Source organism: Arachis ipaensis, chromosome B6 (genome assembly GCF_059453495.1).
Source record: "Arachis ipaensis isolate K30076 ecotype BB chromosome B6, ASM5945349v1, whole genome shotgun sequence".
Classification (NCBI taxonomy): Eukaryota; Viridiplantae; Streptophyta; class Magnoliopsida; order Fabales; family Fabaceae; genus Arachis; species Arachis ipaensis.
In genome coordinates, this window is record NC_142441.1 from 93,170,017 (window position 1) to 93,183,158 (window position 13,142).

General features: G+C 33.8%; 1 long non-coding RNA gene across 2 annotated transcripts; it reads left to right on the forward strand.

The window, feature by feature from the left end:
- Positions 1 to 3,413: 3,413 nt before the first annotated feature.
- Positions 3,414 to 10,219, forward strand: LOC107648830 (uncharacterized). Of its 2 annotated transcripts, XR_015886101.1 has the most exons (5): positions 3,481 to 4,323; positions 7,745 to 7,802; positions 8,340 to 8,717; positions 9,134 to 9,174; positions 9,553 to 10,219. It is a non-coding gene; the product is annotated as an uncharacterized LOC107648830 (long non-coding RNA). The 2 variants fall into 2 exon arrangements; XR_015886100.1 differs by lacking the exon at positions 9,134 to 9,174 and having other exon boundaries at positions 3,414 to 4,323.
- The last annotated feature ends 2,923 nt before the right edge of the window (positions 10,220 to 13,142 follow it).

Below are 13,142 nucleotides of genomic sequence, written 5' to 3' on the forward strand. Positions count from 1 at the left end.
TGTAGAATTTAGATGGACACTTTCATATGGTAATATTATGACACTTATGCAGCTAATTTTTTAACTGTCAATACTCTGCTTTAATTTCTGGTGTGCTGTCTGACTCAACTAGCGCAAGCTGAATGGATCTTGTGTTTGTCGGTCTTCTTCCTTCTCTGTTTTCTTTTTTTGTCCTTTTCATTTTCTCGTTGAGGAAGAACTTGATTTTCCAAAGAATGAAGGATCTTTATCTGGTAGCATTAACATTCTTTCCCCTGCTGGCTGCTGCATTGGATTGCTATTCTTTTTGCTTTTTCTGCGTTGAGTTGAAGGGTGAACTTGAATTTCTTGGGTCTTTGTGTGTCCTTTTTTTTTCAGTATTATTATTGAAGCACAGCATCTTGAGAAAAATCTGAGTCGGTTTTGTTTTGAAAATTAGAGTTATATGATTGAGATGTGAACAAAGTTTATACTGTAGGAGAAGGACAAAGAACTTGCGATATGAGATTTTCTCACATTGTCGATGATTTTATTTGATTTCTTCTTATTTTATTAGTTTGGGGATATGTTGATATAACCTTCAGGCTTCTATCAAGCTGGGGTTGTGTATCGGTTTTTAATAAACTAGAAATTATAAATTGTAAAGGATATTCATACACGTGATTGAGTTTGATTAAACCGTATCAGCTTGGAACTTACAAGATAGGTTTTACAATGTTCAATTGTTTTTTCTAGTTATTTCTTCTAACCAAGTTGTGTTACTACTATTCTTGATTTTCATATGTAGGGTGAAAATTCTAAGTTTTCACTAACTGAAAAGGATTGAAAAAATAAAATCATAGCATATTAAGAGTGTTATCTTATTAATTAATGTAGTCTAATTACTGTTAATTTAATTCGTTGTCTTTGATTTTCATGAATAGCAAGTCGTGCAATTGAGTTGAAGAATCATTCTTTACTACATGGAAAAGTGATAAGGGTCATGTGGTCTCGTTGCGATCCTGATGTGAGAAAAAGTGGCAGAGGGAATGTTTTTGTTAAGGTATATGTCTATTTGTTTGCAGCTTTGATACACCATACTTAATCATATGCCAGGATCAATATCATTTCTAAAGTGAATTCTTTTATTTTTCTTATACTGCGGCAGAACTTAGCTGAATCCATAGATAATGCGGGATTACATGATTTATTTCTAAAGTTTGGAAATATCTTGTCCAGCTTTGGGAATTGCTTTGGTGCTTCAAATTGGTTTAGAGGGAGGGATGATAGTGATACTGCTGAGAAGCCACGGAACGAGGTAATAGAATTGAGGTTGTGACTAATTGAAAGATGTTGTGTTTGATTTATTGAATGATGATGATGCTGAAATTTCTTTTTGTTAGAGTGCAGAATTTGTTGAAAGGATAAAAGCCAAGTCTCATGATTGAATTAATTGATGATACATGCTAATGATTATTTGAGATGATGCTGGTCTATTTATTATATATGATGCAGTAAATTGACGATAATATATGTGAATTGTTTGAGTGATTTGTGGCTGGATTGCTATGTTGAGTATTGCAGAAATTGTTGATTTCATATGAGTATGCTTAAATGTGAAAAGTGACAAAAAATGGTGATTTATTAATACTAAGAACTTGGAGCTGATTTAATCTTTCCAACAAGTTACAATAGGTAAAAGAAATTAGAATGCAAGGTTAGAGTGAGTGAAAAGCTAGGAATCAATTTTTGACCTCTCAAAACCCGAGGTTACATGTTGTAGAATTATGCAGTTTCGGGCAGAAAATTGTGAACAAAACTGGGAGCAATCTAGCCACTCAAAATGAGTGAAATTATTTTCTATGAAACCATAAGATGTCTAGATTATTCTCCTAAAATTTCAGAATTTTTCGATGTGTGGTTTGGGAGATATGATTTTTAGAAAATGGTCATTTTCTGCAGAAACAATGCTGTATGAATTTTGGAACAGCAACTTCAAAACCACATATCTCAATACTCTGAAACTCTTTGGAGGTGAAACCAAAGAGGAATGAAATATTAAGATGTCTAGTATTGTATGTCCAAATTTCAGGATAATTCGAATTTTATAGAGAAAGTTGTGTCTTCTGGATGCAGGGCTATTCACTGCTGCGACAGCACTCTTTTCTTAAAACAAAACCATATTTCGAGAGACATAACTTTTTCTAGAGAAGTGAAAATACTCTGGGACTTGAACTGGGTGAAAGATGGGTAAGTCTGGTTCAACCACACTAAACATTAGGAGAATCCAACCAAAGATAGATTTTATATGATTTTTCTAAATTGGTTACTGCTTGCTGTTTTTCTGAAGTGTACTAAATCAGTAGTCGATTTTTAAAAAATCATATAAAATTAAATTCTTAGAACGCAGTTGCAAAATCAAAACCAAATTACACTTTAGGATTCCTATTTAAAATAAATGATAATATATTAGAATTTCTTTTGCCTCCTTTTTTTATTTGTATAATATATTAGGTATATGTATAATATGTTATACCTCTTATATTTGCATATGGTTAAGTTAATTGTTATGGCTGAAAATCATATGTTGTTGGCTTTATTGACACTTTAAGACTTGAAGTTATATTGTTATGGCTGAAAATTATTTGTGCAATTCTGGTTGTTGTAATTCTAGTTTTGTGCACTTTTGTTTGCTAGAATTCCTTTTTTTTTTTGCACTTTTGAATTTGTGCCTGGATTTGTGCATCTATTTATCTTTGTCTATTGCCCGTTGTAACAACCCTAGTTTTTGAAAATCAAATAATTAATTATTTGTGATTTATTTTAAGAAAATTAATTTGCTAAAGATAATTAAATGGAGTTTCATGATAATTGGAGTTTATATTAATGAGAATTTTTATATAATCTTTATTGGATATTTGGTATAATTGAAATTATAATTTTGATAATTAAAAAATAAGAAGAATTGTATAATTTAATTTAAATAAATTCTATTTTAAATGAATTATGTTATTAATTTAAACTCTCAGAAATTATTTTATTAGAAATGATTAGATTGATATTTATAAATACTTTAAGTTTAAGTCAATTAATATTTGTGTACAATTTTTATTATAATTAGTTATTTTATAAATTGAAATTAATGTTTTAGAGATAGAAAATTAACGAGAAGTTATATTATTTAATTTGAATAATTAATATTGAGTTTAAACTATATTTTATAGAAATATAATTAACATGTGCATTTTATAATTTAAATTAAAAATAATTGATTGAACTTAACAATATGTTGATAAATAATATTCCTAAATATTTTTAATAGAGTATATTTGATTCTAAAATTACTCTACTATTCAATTTTATCAAAATATCTATTCATATCTATCCGTATTACTTTATAAAATCCCTAATTCATAAATTCCTAAATCAAACTCAGAAATCCTAATTTCCAAATTGAGAAATCTAACCCTAATTTTTCCCCTTTCCCCAGCCTTTGAACGCAGCCCACACCCCCCTTTCATCACCTTCAACGTGACACAACACACACACGGAACCTACGAAAAAAAAAACACAGAGAGAGAAGAGAAAGGCTGAGCACCGCGAGGAAGAAGAAGAAGAGGAGAGGAAGAAGGGAGTCGCCGGCGAGGAGGGATGCCACCGCCGCCGACCCGTTGAGCTTCCTCTCATTGTGCGCCGTCGATTTCAAGTCTCTAATCCGCCAAGCACACCCTCTTGCCGTTGTCTTCGAACTCGTCATCGGAGCCATCGTCGCGCCAGTCGCCGCCGCTGTTGAAGATGGAGCCGTCACCGAAGCCCGTGTCACTGTCGTCCTTGCCAGCTCGCGAGAGAGAAGCACGATGTAGCTCCTTTGTTTCTACTGCTCTGGTCCGCCAAGGAAGAAGCTCATGCATGGAGGGAGGCCGACAGAGAGAGAGCATCGTTGAGTGACGGAAGACACCGCTGTCACGCTTCACAGTCGTGGAGATGGAACCTGCATCGCTGTCACCCATGGCCACCATTCTTACTGTCGCTCTGTTTGGCTTCTATTTTGAGCTGCGACGCCACTACCATCGGAAACCTTGATTGCCGCCGTCCCTACTGGTGGAGCCACAAATGTCGCCGTTGGACAGAGGGGAGAGGAAGAGACGTGACACCACCGCCGCTACTGGAACTGTTATTGTTGGTCTGGCCCTGCTCTGGCTCCACTCTGAATCGTTATCGTCGCTGTTTGGCTGATGCTGAGACCTTTCACCATCAATGGAGCTGCCCAGAATCATCATGGTAGCTGCTAAGAGAGCAGAATGGATGTTAGAACTGCCAATGGAGCTGCTGGGTTTAGTGATTTCCGCGAGTTTTGACTTTGAGGTAGGGGATTTAACGTTTTTAATTTAGAATGCCCACTAAGTTATTTGAATAAGTGCAAATGGTTAACAATGGTTTAGAATTTCTTAATTGTCATGAATGACCTGAAATGCATTTGAAATTTGTTAGTTGTTGTGAATATTTTGAGCTGTGACTGGAATTAAATGTGGCTATGAATGGTGATTCATTTGATAATACTTGTTAAATTGAAATTTGACGAGTTAACTAGTGAAAACTTTTCGTAATGATAATTGATGAACTGAGTTAGATTTGTGTTTGGTTTGGGGTTATTGTGATGATGGTTGAGGTTGTGAAATTTGGAGTAAGTTTGATGATGTGTTAGTGCTTCAATTGGATTATTGAATTCAGGTTAAGGCTGTGAATGTCTTTGGGCTTTGTTGTAAGTGTTTGAAGTTGTAATTGATATTATTTTCTCTGATATGGATGGAATTGTTGAAAAGTTCTGACTCTATGCGATTATACTAAATTAGTTGAGTTGTGTGGCTGAAATTATGATTGGAATGATTGAGATTTTTTATTGGTACGTTGGTTGAATTTGTTGATTTTGTGAGATTGAATTATAAATTGTTTGATGAGAGATTATTGTGATTTCGGTTTTTGATGGGTCAAATTGAAACTATTGCTGTTGAGTTGGTTTATTGTAATGGGTTTAGTTAGCGATTAATTGAAGTTGGGCTTAAGGAATAATTGGAAGATTGAATCTTAAAATGTTGAACTAGTTGCTGAAAATCTGATTTTTGAGATTAAAAGATGACTTTGGGAGTGAATTAGTTATTCACAACGATAATCGAAATGATATGAGAGTAAAGGCTGAGTAAATTGTAATTAAAGTTGTTGTTGGAATTCAATTTTGGGAAGTTTGAATTAACTATAGAACTAGTTAAGATTTTTCAAAGTTAAAATGTAAAACTTGATTTTCTGCATTACTTTTAAATGAAGCCGAAGACTTTGAAAATCTATAACTAATTCTGTGATGATCGGAATTGCGTGGGACCAAATTTGGATTAAGCTTTGGGATATAGGAAGCTGGACTGGTGAATTTGAGGCTTTTTCATTAAGTTTATGATTTATGGTAAATTTTTGAATTAGGAATGCCAAATCTGGTTTTCTGCAGGACGCTTAAGACAGCAGCAACTTGTTTCCTCTGTTAAAATTCTCCAGTTTGAATTTTGAAATGGAACCAATTTTAAATGAAACCCTGGTCCTAGTACTTTAATTTCATAAAAATTTAGAATTGTTAGAATTTTGGTTTTAAAGATATGAATTTTTAAAGTAAGATGTATTATGCAGTAAAGATCAGGTTTTGTTTTCTAAGTCAGTAACTTTGAGCCTTTATAATTTTTAATTTTGGAATGATATTGAGATGCAACTAATTGGAGGTGAAATTTGAGTATGTTTGGTATATATGATTTAAATTTTAGGGTATTCCATGTTTTAATAAGTGAGTTAGGGGACTTGGAAGAGGTTATGTTCAATGATTTGTAAAACAGACTTCAGCAGAAAATTACCTAACTTCCAAGCTACGTAACTCCTTCATTAAAAATGGTATGACCCTGGAATCAATTGAGAAAGAAATTTGGATAAGTTATGTTTAACCACATTAATTTTGAAGGTTGTTGGATTTAATTTTGATTTTATATGAAATTTCGAATGTTGTACGCTGCTGCTGTCTTCTGGTTTTAAGGCACTATAGAGCAGTCACGGTTTTGCTTATATTCCCGAAGCTAGAGCCAGCGAAAAACTGTGATTTTTAGTTTAATAGGAAACTTAATCCGAGACGGACGCGTAGATATAAGGTTTGCATAATTCCGAATTCGTTTGATATTTTTAAAATAAAACTGAAATTAGACTGCCGATGTTGTTTTGGTGATTACTTGGATATGGAATTTGAGAAATAGATTTTCTATACTATTATCAAATATTTTTGAGAATATATTATTGTGGCAATTGTTGAGAAAGGTTTGATGAGACTTGTTGAGAAAGAGGGAACCCGTAAGGGTGGCTAAGTCCGAGTTTTAGGGAAGGTGCTGCCGAAATTTTATAAAATTTGAGGTTTTATTTGAAAAGTTATTTTAGAAGATTTGGATTTGAAAAATGATTATTTAAGTTTTATTTGATTACTTCTAATGAGAGGTTATGTTTTGAAAGGTTTAATGAAATTAAAATAAATGATTTTCTTGAGTCTTTTGATTGAGGACTAAACTGAAAAATAGTTTTAAAGTTGGCTTGAGTCAAGATTGCTAAAGTAGAGATTATGACTGGCTTGATGGTTAAGATTTTTATGGATAAATGCCTGAGAAAGTTAAGAAAGGTTTAAAGAAAAATATTAAGAACTCAAAGGGAAAAAGACAATGACGAATTGATATGTGGATTGTTGCGTTTTAGAAAGGATAATGAAAAGTGATAAAAGGCGAAAAAACCCCACGAACTGTTAGTTGTTTAACTACGGGGAAAAGCCCACGAATTGATAATTGGTTAAAATCGGGAAGTACCCACGAACTGAATGATCATTGATCTCGGGAAAACCTATAGATTGTTATTTGTTTTATATGCGGGGGAAAACCCACGGACTGATAATCATTGATTACGGGAATAACCCATGAATTGTTGTATGTTGATCTCGGGTATAACCCACGAACTGAAGATCGCTATGTTATTGTGTATTGATCTCGGGGAATAACCCACGAACTGAAGATCTCTGTTTTGTTTGTGAAATGATCTCGGGGATGCCCACGAACTGAGGATCACTGTTTCCCCTTGTGCGTATATTATGGGGTCGGGCTTTGCGCCGACTGCCGGTAGTCACGAAGGAGTGGTATTCTTACCACCGACACATATGCACTAAGGAAACAAAGGGAAACCATATCTGGGACTTGTTCCTAGGTAATGTCGGGCTACAGGGTGTAAACCGACACGTGAGCTCATGGCCTGCTTAGGACAAACATGCATCATATTGTTTGTGCATATGCATTTGATCGTGTTGCTTGTCTTGTTTCTTTGTGATTGTGCTGTTTGTCTTGGTGACTTGCTTGTGTGTTTGATTAGATATTTTTGTTGATGCTTTGAACTTAGTGAAGTATTGAGGAATGGTATTTGTGAAGTGAGGTTTGAGTATATTATTTATGTTGCTGATTTACTTAGTTATTGTGATGGTTGTGGAATGCTATTTGTAGCTGAAGAATTGCTAATGCGGTTGAGACTTTATTTAAGTAATATGATTTAAAGAAAAGGATTTAAACGGTTTCAAGTAAGTCTTAAAAATTTTTTGAAAAGGTTTGGTAAAGAAAACTGCATTGGAAACTTGAGTTAATTATTTGCATGTAAATCATTACTTTTACGGCATTCCCATTCCCTACTGAGAACGTATGGTTTGTTCTCACCCCAAAATCTTCCACCCTTTCAGTGACACAGGTACGAAGATTCAGTTTGAAGCTGCGGGCGATTCTAGAATTTATTTACGAGTTAAGTTTATGACTTGAGATTCTTTCATAGAGTTCCCTCGCCCTTACTGCTTAAAGTTTTTATTTTATGTAGAGGGATAGGATTTGTACCTGAATTTTATTTAAATTCTTTTATATAATATTACTATTATTAATAATTATGTGATTATTATTACTTGGTGATGTTTGCTATTAGATTTTAATTAATAAAAACAAAAATTTCTGGTATTTTTACTAAAATTGAATCGCGATATCGAACTAAAGGCTTAATAGTAAATAGTTAATAAGGAAAACAGGTCAGTAACGCCTTACTTTTGGTACGATCATGACGTATTGGAAGTTAGGTCGTTACACCCGTTTATCTTTGTCTGTATTTATTTTGGATTTTTCCTTGTTCTCTTTTGATTTTAGTATTGTTTTAGTATGTTCCTTGATACTTTATTGGAAAAAACAAAAGGGACAGTAGTACAATCGTAATATTTGTTCTAACCTTAAAAATTATTTGTCTCAGAACTTCTGGTGTGGCTATTGCTAACACATGGCTTCTAAAATATGTAGGTAACCAGCAATGAGACCAGTCTGATGGCTCGATGTCGCAGAGCATATGCCCATGCTCATGATTATCACATCAATTCTATTTCAATTAACAGTTGCATCAGATTTTCAGTTTATTTGCTTATAATCTTATATTTTAAATTGTTATCAATTTATTTCCATGTGACAGTTTTATTAGTGTAAAACTTCATGTCACTTTAACAAGCTAATTAATTGACATTTTAACCTTTTTTTAATTTTTATTTATTACCCAAAAATCTAAACTTTTTCAGCATTAGGAGCCTTGGAAAAGGCAATTCAACTGGCCTAGTGATGAAAGTGATTTTAGATACAACAATTATTAAGGATACTACTAATGGTGTTAGGATTAAGACTTAGCAGGTACACCTCCTAATTGATACTTTACTTTTTTATCTTCTTTTAATGGTAAAATTTTTTGGAAGGTATTAATTCATTGCATATAGTTAAAAATTGAAAATTTTAGTTTTTAATTAATATTTTTTACTATTGAAGACTTAAACTAACAACTTAGTTTGATTAGCAAAACCCTTAGATTTATAGGGTGTGAGTTCAAATCCTAGGGTGGAGATTCTTCTTAAACTTGTAACATAAGTAAACATATCTCATGGTCTTAAAATAGGTATATGGACCAACAAGTACTAAAATATTCATTGATTTTTGGTGTCGAGTTTGCTATATCTGATTAGAAAGTAGTTACCATGGAAAATTTCACTTTAGCATCATGTGTGAATGTTCATGTTCTTCACAAACCACACCTGACTTATGAGGATTTGTAGGGAAAGAAGGGGATTTGGCTTAAGTTGCCTATTGAGAAAAGGTAAATTATTAGTACTTATCATAATAACATAATATGATAAGTACAAATTAATATCACCACGTCTTTCCCGGATGCTAACAAATTATTAGGTACATATCATAATATGTTATTCTACTTCTATGCTTTTAGGGTTCATCAAATTTCTCGGAGAAATTATTATGTTATTCTACTTTTACAGTGGCACAGATTTGTTGAGGAGAAATTATTTGATTGGGAATTTGTCAATGATGAAATAGGACATGATTGTGTTGTGCTAGGTGTTTTTATTTTTCCCTTGTGCCATCATTGAATTTTAACGCAGCATTTTTGCCTCATTTTCTGTTATTCTGGAATGTCACATTTTGATTAATTATATGATTTTTCTCATTGGTATTTTAGATACAAGAAGTTGTTGTGCACAGTCGACCTTACAAAGGATTTCTTTTTCAGCTCCTCATATCACATTATGTGTAGTCTTCAAAGAAACATGTGTGATAATGAGACAGGCCATGTCCTTTATGAGACCATTTTTGTTTGGAATGAATTCTTGACACGAGGAATTAGGAATCACCTCCAGAATGCTCTTTGGATAGTTGATTCTAGCGGCTGCAGGTGTAGCTAAAGATCGCAAGTGCACCACTTTTCCTCCTGTTAAACCGGCATTGGTTGCCTCCGGTACTCATTGGGTTGAACCAGACACCATGGCAGCAAAAGATGGTAATCTCATTTCTGCCACCACTTATGAAGGGCACCCTAAATTTATTCAGCACTTTATGAAGGCACTAGGAGGCAACATAAGTGGCTCCAACAAAAAAAAATCTCTTCCTTTGTGGGGTACGTTCAAATGATTTTCAGGCACACAACTCATAGGGACTTAGTCCTCAGAGCACTAAGGTCTTTGTTTATTCTCTTTTCTTTCATTTATTTTAATTTTATATTTAATTTGTAATCCTCTTTATATTCATTGATACATAGAAAGTAGTAGTTTAGACATGTTTTATTTTTTTTACTCTATTGTTGAATGATTGTTCAATTGGATAGTTAGATCCATTGTTTTATGTACTAATATATTGTAACATTACAGTGCTTGTGAATGTTTAGAATGTATTTGCTGTGTTTTGCTAGAATATTTTTTAGTTTAGTATAATTGTGTATTTATTTTTATTTTATAATATTTAATTCATTTAATTAAAAATACATAATTATATATATAATCATATTATTAAATATTATGTTGTACACAAAATTATTACAATATTATATATATATATATATATATACAGAAAATTAAAAAAAAAAAACAATGAGGGACCTAAGGCTACACTTATATAGAGTAGTTATAGTATACAAAAAAAAAAAGAGGGACCTAAGGCTACACTTATAAAAAGTAGCCATAGTATACAATGTGGCTACGCTTTACAGGTGATGCAGTAGTGTTGAAAAGCGTAGCCTATTCTGGCAAAAATGGAAGCTGAAAAGCATAGCCTTTGGTCCTGGACAGCATCACTTGAAAAGCGTACCCTACTTCCAAATGCCAAAAGCGTAGCCCTTGGTGCAGAAAAGCGTAGCCTTTGAGAATAGGCAACGGCCGAAAAGGAATCACCCCAAAAAGCGTAGCCGTAGCCTAAGGCATCATTTTTATTTTTTACTTTTGGCTACACTTTTTAAGTGTACCTGAATGGGTGTTTTTCTTGTAGTGACCTCTCCATCTCATCTATTTTCTTCTTCTTCTACTACTTTCTTTCTTTTGCTCGAGGATGAGCAAACAATTTAAGTTTGGTGTGGAAAAAGCAGTGCTTTTTTTTTTGTTTTTCCATAACGACTAATGCCTCAAGGGATGCACTTCCCTCCATAAAATTATTGGGAGCAAATCAACACTTCCCTTGGAGAATTAAGTTCCAACATGGGACAACTAAGGGTGGAGCACCAAGAGCACTCCATCATCCTCCACGAAACTAGAGAAGATCAAGGAGCTATGAGGGAGGAGCAACAAAGACAAGGAAGAGACATAGAGGAGCTCAAGAGCACCATTGGTTCTTCAAGAAGAGGAAGACGCCACCCTCACTAAGGTGGACTCATTCCTTAATCTCCTTGTTCTTATTTTTCTGTTTTTCATTTACTGTGCTTTATGTTTATGTTTGTGTCTTGTTACATGATCATTAGTGTCTAAGTGTCTATGCCTTAAAGTTATGAATATGAATCCATCACCTTTCTTAAATGAAAAATGTTTTTAATTGAAAAAGAAAAAGAAGTGCATGAATTTCAAATTTTAAAACAGTTTAAATATTTTAATGTGGTGGCAATACTTCTGTCTTTCTGAATGAATGCTTGAACAGTGCATATTTTTGATATTGTTGATTCATGAATGTTAAAATTGTTGGCTCTTGAAGAATGATGAAAAAGGAGAAATGTTATTTGATAATCTGAAAAATCATAAAAATGATTCTTGAAGCAAGAAAAAGCAGTGAATACAAAAGCTAAAAAAAATAGAGAAAATGAAAGAAGAAAAAAAAAAAAGAAAAAGCAAGCAGAAAAAGCCTATAGCCCTTAAAACCAAAAGGCAAGGGTAATAAAAAGGATCCAAGGCTTTGAGCATTAGTGGATAGGAGGGCCTAAAGGAATAAAATTCTGGCCTCAGCGACTAAACTAAGCTGTCCCTTACCATGTACTTGTGGCGTGAAGGTGTCAAGTGAAAACTTGAGACTGAGCGATTAAAGTTGAGATCCAAAGCAAAAAGAAGAGTGTGCTTAAGAACCCTAGACACCTCTAATTGGGGACTCTAGCAAAGCTGAGTCACAATCTGAAAAGGTTCACCCAGTCATGTGTCTGTGGCATTTATGTATCCGGTGGTAATACTGGAAAACAAAGTGCTTAGGGCCACGGCCAAGACTCATAAAGTTGCTGTGTTCAAGAATCAACATACTGAACTAGGAAAGTCAATAACACTATCTGAATTCTAAGTTCCTATAGATGCCAATCATTCTGAACTTCAAAGGATGAAGTGAGATGCCAAAACTGTTCAGAAGCAAAAGGCTAATAGCCCCGCTCATCTAATTAATACTGATCTTCACAGATGTTTTTGGAATTCATTGTATATTCTCTTCTTTTTATCCTATTTGATTTTCAGTTGCTTGGGGACAATCAACAATTTAAGTTTGGTGTTGTGATGAGCGGATAATTTATACGCTTTTTGGCATTGTTTTTAGTATGTTTTTAGTATGATTTAGTTAGTTTTTATTATATTTTTATTAGTTTTTAAATAAAAATCATATTTCTGGACTTTACTATGAGTTTGAGTATTTTTCTGTAATTTCAGGTATTTTCTGGCTGAAATTGAGGGAGCTGAGCAAAAATATGATTCAGGCTGAAAAAGGACTACAGATGCTGTTGGATTCTGACCTCCCTGCACTCAAAATAAATTTTCTGGAGCTACAGGAGTCAAAATGGCACGCTCTCACTTGCATTGGAATGTAGACATCCAGGGCTTTCCAGAAATATATAATAGTCCATACTTTGCTCAAGGATACACGACGTAAACTGGCGTTCAATGCCAGTTCTATGTTGCAGTCTGGCGTCAAATGCCAGAAACAGGTTACAAATTGGAGTTGAACGCCAGAAACAGGTTACAACCTGGCGTTCAACTCCAGAAACAGCCTAGGCACGTGAGAAGCTTAAGTCTCAGCCCAGCACACACCAAGTGGGCCCCAGAAGTGGATTTCTGCACCAATTATCTTAGTTTATTCATTTTCTGTAAACCTAGGTTACTAGTTTAGTATTTAAACAACTTTTAGAGATTTATTTTGAAAATAATGACATTTTAGATCTGAACTTTGTACTCTTTGACGGCATGAGTCTCTGAACTCCATTGTTGGGGGTGAGGAGCTCTGCTGTGTTTCGATGAATTAATGCAACTATTTCTGTTTTCTATTCAAACACGCTTGTTTCTATCTAAGACATTTATTCGCACTTCAATATGATGGATGTGATGA